The following is a 6,199-nucleotide window of genomic DNA, read 5'->3' as shown; positions in this document are numbered from 1 at the left end:
GTTTTTAGATACAATCATTTCCTGCATATTATTCCAATTCATAGATATTGGGATCATCTTACTTTTTTTAAAAATGTCTTTCATAGCACACAGAAGTATAGTAGCTGAAAGATCTTTGCCTTTTGTATTTAAGTGAAGCCCATGTCTAGTGTAATGCTCTCTTTCAAATATTACTTCCAGTGAGAATGCATAATCAAATGGCTTCATATATTTACATAATTTTCTATTAAAAACCTTTATCTCTTGATTTACACAAGAATTAACTTCAAGATCCTGTCTATCTGGTAAATTCATAACTAAAATATTTGTATGTCCGTTCTCCCTTACAAAATTTCTTATTTGGGTCTGGCCATTACTTGTTTCATTTCTACTTACATCTTTAGTGCCTCCCCATAGAACCACCACATCATTTTTTGTAAAATCTTTTATGTCTTTTACCCCTGAACTCAAAATTGCTGATAAGTCTGCTCCTGGTTTAACTAAACCTGTAACACTATAGTCCTTTTCTAGGTTATGTTGTAACTTAACCGCTATTCCTCTTGCATGACTGTCTCCAATGACAAAAACATTGTGCCTTGGTTTATTTGTATTAAATTTCTTTTTAAATTTCCCATTCGATTGGTGATACACTGCCGATACCGATTCAGGCTCATTGAGGTTAGAAAGTGCTGCATAGCGATTAGCAGTCAGAGAGAACTGTCCACTATGCTGTATTCCAATTTCTCTATTTCTCCTTGTATTCTTAGCCAAGTTCCATTCTTGAGTATAGTTGTCCTCTTGATTTTGTCCGTTTACTACCACCGTGTTTTTCATTTGTTTATTTAGTACATCTAACCGCTCTATCTTACTACTACCCATCTGGACCAAACCGGTATAGTCTCCTCCATTCTCTCTTTGTAAAAGAGAGACTATTGTTCGCAGTGATTTCAACTCCTCAAGCATATCATCCAGTTGACTTTGTAAGCACAGACAGTTTACACAAGTTCTAGCACCTTGTAACTCGAAAAGGTTTCTTTGATAGTCACCAACACCGTCAGACACTTGATCCGCCATATGAAGAGAGTTATGCCAGTTCATACTTCTTGTATATTTTAAAACAACAGACAGATTATGTTCTTAATCCTAATGATTGGTGTATATATATATATACATGAAAGTTACTGGACACTAGGTGTCAAAACTGCTGGGTGCAGCACGTGCATGTAAAACAACACTTCAATGACACAAAAGAGTTAAAGTTACTCCAACAATTTATTTTAAAAAATTATGCTGTATTATGTGCTCACGCATATGACCAGGAAAGTAACCATTAAAAGAATTATAAAAATAATTATGAAAAGCCGTTCCTAGGCCAGTAGGGGCGATTGACTATGAAAGTCATGCAGAGCCCTTTTAAGGTCCTAGGAACCCATCAAGAAACCTCTCAGCAACAGATGTTCTTGAATAGTTACCCATCCATGTGCTCACAAACAAAGTGTTGTTTAACTTTTTGCTGTGGGCCAAGTGGTGCGGACATCACCATGAGTTGTCAGTAGATTACCATGGGTATGGGAAGGAAGAATTGAGCATGAAGAATGGACCAAGGAAATTTCTCAGCCACCTCTTTTAAGGGCCAAGAAATAGATAAAAGAACATGGGAACTGATGTTCTAAAGCTGTCACCCATTCAAGTGCTCACCACAAAGAATGTTGTTTAAGTTATTGCTGTGGGTCAAACATCATGGTGCATGGCAGGAAGATCACTGGGAGTCAGTGGTATGTTTCTTCAGGGGTAGGAAGGAAGAAGCGAGCATGAAAAAGGGCATCTCTTAGAAGGAAGGTGGATTTAGATAGTGGCTGTGTGTAAGTTATGGTTTGCCTTGGGGGGTTGGAGCGGTCCAGTATGGAGTTGCCAAAGAGTAAGCTGAGCAGGTGACAAAAGGCAAGCAGCAAATAGAGTGCTCTGCTTTACTGACTGCTTCCTGCTAGTTGCATGATTTACTCTTCAATCCTGAAAATGGAGGCAGTCAGTTCCTCCAAAATGTTGAAGTTCTACCACACTACAGGGTGTGACAGCCCAGAAGAAATAGTACCTTTGTGCTGTACAGTTATTAACGGTTTCTTCTCTTGTAATGGAAATTTACAGCCAAAATATGTAGAGACCTTAGCAGTAGTATACAAAACTGGTATATTGCAACCACTGGATCCTTGTCCTTCCTGTCTCACTGCTAAATTTCCTATCTGTGACAATAAAAGAGTGTGTCCCTAACCTAAAAGATATTATTTGTCCATCTCTTTGTTCGGGGTTCCTTTCTTCCCCCCCCACCCTCAACCTGCCAGGGGTCACATGGCCACCCTCATTTTAACTTGCATATATAACCAGCCATATTTCTGAATGTACATGTTTCAACTCAAAAGAGGGAGGCTGCATATTCCTTCAAAGCATCTGTATCCTTGCACAAAACTGCATGATGTAACTACCCAGAAAACCACAACTTAACAGCTCCTGGCATGAAAGCTTCAAAACTTATACAAACTATAACTCCAAATGGGCATAAAAACCCTCCAAGGGCCAGTGGTTACTATATGTACCACCTGCTTTAACATACTAGAATTCAGAATTCGGCCCACAGAGTGTATTTATATGCTTCATGTGGTTCTTACAGTAAATAGTGATTGTGTCTCTAAACAGAATTAAACAGTTGGGCTTTGTAGTGATGATGTAGTACAGTATGCACCAAAAGATACAGCACTGAAATGGAAAGATGTTCTCTTGATACCACTGTCTATTCATGTGAAGGCCCCTTGCATGACAGAACCTTCTCAAATCCTGAAGAAATTGTCTGATCACCATGTCCCTGTGGCGTTCTTGGGTGACGGTAAGAACATTGCCTTCCTCATCCTCAAAAAGATAGGGGCCTAATATACCGTGTGCTGAGACAGCACACCATATTGTCACACATGTACTATGTAGCGGTTTCTGGACAATAACATCTGGTCACTCAAAATCAAGGAAGCGAGTTGTCTAGCGACCACTTCCCTATGAGCGGAAATAATACTCAACTATGAATACTTTTTCCTCTGTTGAGAGACCCATTTCCAACATCTGCACAACACAACTTCCTTTTCACTACTGGCAACACGTGTGGCTGGAGCTATGCCCCATCGACAAAAGCACATGTGCGAGTTTCAGTACTGTATTTTTCCTGTGAAGTATGAACTGAATTTTTAATATGAACTTAAGAAATATCACAGTTAACCTTTGAATCATGGTGTCAGTAAGTATATAATTCAGAAAAACGGAATCTGTCCTCTGCGTTTGTTGCAACTGAGGTTCTCATATAGGTGACTATGAACAGTACTATTTCCTTGCATGTGATACAGTGCACTCTGGCAGAAATTCACCAACATTTTGGAAGCGTATTCTAGCAAGTGCTGTTTACTCCCTGCTTCTAGCTTCATTTTTGCTAATTTACCCTCTGACCCTGACAAAACACTGGTGAACTACCAGACTACAAGGCATCACATCCTAGGAGATAGTAGTCTTCAGTAAGCATTCAGAAGTACACGTATGTCTTCCCTCATTAGGTTTCATACTGTAGCATGTAGAGCTCTTGCTATGCATCAACCGCGAGATGAGCAGATATACGAGGGTCCTTTCTAGGCAGCAGTTCAGTAAACACGTTTCTGCAGCAACACAACAATACAAGAGCTGCGTTTTCTGTGTGGCCCATGCCAATATGTTATAAGCAAGGGTCAAGGTTAAGCTTAATAAGTTCTGTACAGGAGCCTGTGAAGAGCGGACTTGAGCCAGACGCAGAGAAATGGCCATTGTTGGAGCCATTACCAGGAAACATCTAGTAGCAAACTGAGAACACTAGCCTGTGTGTTCTAGTTAACTGTAAAATGTGGAAATAGCAGTAGTGTTATAGTTATTTGTAGTTACGACATGTAAGTGATCAATAAATCTATTCACCAATCCAAAAACCCCATCTGTAGTCACACATACTATGTGACGATATGATTGTCATGGTCAGCATACAGACATAGAGTATGTGAGGACCATCTGTTAATAAAAGGACTAGAATATATTTTTTTTATCCATAGTGTGGGGTAAGACTTGAGTCCCTTGATATGTTGGCCATAGACTGTCCAATGCACCAGCTCCTGATGACAGCCAACAGAATAGAGTATTTAGTAGAATGGGTACTGGCAAGGAAAACGGAAGAAAACCTGCCCCAGTGCCACTTAGTTTACCACAGATTCCACACAGACTAGGCTTGGATTGAACCCTGACTGCCATGATGAGGAGCTGGTAACTAATTACAAAATATTTGACTCATCCAATATAATTCATTACAAATCTGAAATGCATTTCTTGTCACATTTTTTTCATGAGCAATTTGTATGAATTTGTAGAGTAAATGCATATATAACACAACTGTCCATCTGAAGTATGCTGGTAATCATACCACTATGCATCCAGCTTAGCATCCCCTCTCTGTATTCAACCAGAGCACAGTGAGAAGTCATGAGGTTAGGTTAGCACATCAGGTCAATGTATATATTCACCTATTCTTTCGACTGTTGTGTCACATTTTGCTAAATATATTTAGGTTGGCCCATCATTTTCTTTCACTTTCACTTTTTATCCGTTCCATAGATCGTCATTGACAAACATGCCACAGGATGTAGAACATGTCAAAGTTAATTATAAAAGAAAAAACAGTTCCTATACAGAGCTTTGTCAACACTAAAATAGGTACAATAAAATAAGAATAGCCTAAACATATAATAGATTTATCACATTTCTGCACAGTATGCTAAAATCAAGATATAAATATAATATTATCAAATATATAACATTATAAATATAAAATCAAAATAAAATTATAAAATATATTATTGTATTATATTAAAATATTCCTCTAGTGAATAAAAGGAATAAAGATACAGAAATTCCCTCAATGCGCTTTTAAATTGTTTTATATCATTTGACAATAGTTTTATAGGAGCAGGCAGTCTATTAAAAACCTTAATCCCTGTATAATGTAAGCCTTTTTGGTACAGTGACAGATGAGACCGTGGGTAATGCATATCGAGACTGTTCCTAATGTCTCTATTATGCCTCTGGGAGTTTCTTTTAAAGTGTTCACTGTTCTTAATCACAAATATCAAAAGTAAATATATATATTGTGATTGTAAAGGTAATATATTTAGTTTTTTAAAGTATTCTCTACACGATTTCCTATTTCCAATCCCTACCATAATTCTAATAATTCTCTTTTGGAGTTTAAATATTGTGTTACTATAATAACAGTTCCCCCAAAATATCAATCCATAGGTCATTATGGAATGGAAGTATGAGAAATATACTGACTTAAGCGATTCGAGGGACAGGAATGGCTTAATAGCTCTAACTGCAAAGCAGGCTGAGCTTAATTTAGGAATAATTGCATCTATATGGTTTTTCCAAGAAAAAGTGCTATCTAATGTCAATCCAAGAAACTTTACATTACTAGTATTTGCTATTTCTCTACTCTCATACATTACATGTAAGTCTACTAGGGAGCTTCTTTTGGTTACAAATTGCATATACTGTGTTTTATCCTCATTCAGGGATAACAAATTTGTAGTAAACCAGTTTTTCATATCTTGAAGAATTTTGTTAGCACAATTAGTAAAATCTGTTAGGTTGAGACTTTTCACAATTATACTAGTATCATCCGCATAAAGAACCATTTCAGCCTTATTATTACCTATCTTTGGTAAGTCATTCACATAAAGCAAGAAAAGCAATGGTCCAAGTATTGAACCCTGGGGGACACCGTGCTTTATTTCTCCCCAATTTGAACTTGCCTCAGGGGAATTATTATCTAGGACCACTTTTTGGTGTCTACCTTCCAAGTAAGATTTCATTAGTTTGAGGAATATTCCTCTTATTCCATAGAATTCTAACTTTGTTAATAGGATATCATGGTTAACGCAATCAAATGCCTTCTGCAGATCACAAAAAATGCCCCCAACCACTTTTTTTTCATTCATTGCCTTCATAATTTCATTTATCAATTTGTAAGATGCATTGTCTGTTGATGTGGTTGGTCTAAACCCAAATTGCTCATTTACTAAAATATTATTACCTTCAATATGTTGCAGGAGTCTTTGATAGATAATTTTTTCGAACACCTTTGAGAATGTGGTCAATAGAGAAATTGGCCTAT

This window comes from Cryptotermes secundus, unplaced genomic scaffold, assembly GCF_002891405.2.
Source record: "Cryptotermes secundus unplaced genomic scaffold, Csec_1.0 scaffold1247, whole genome shotgun sequence".
Taxonomy (NCBI): Eukaryota; Metazoa; Arthropoda; class Insecta; order Blattodea; family Kalotermitidae; genus Cryptotermes; species Cryptotermes secundus.
Note: the sequence above shows the minus strand (reverse complement) of the source record.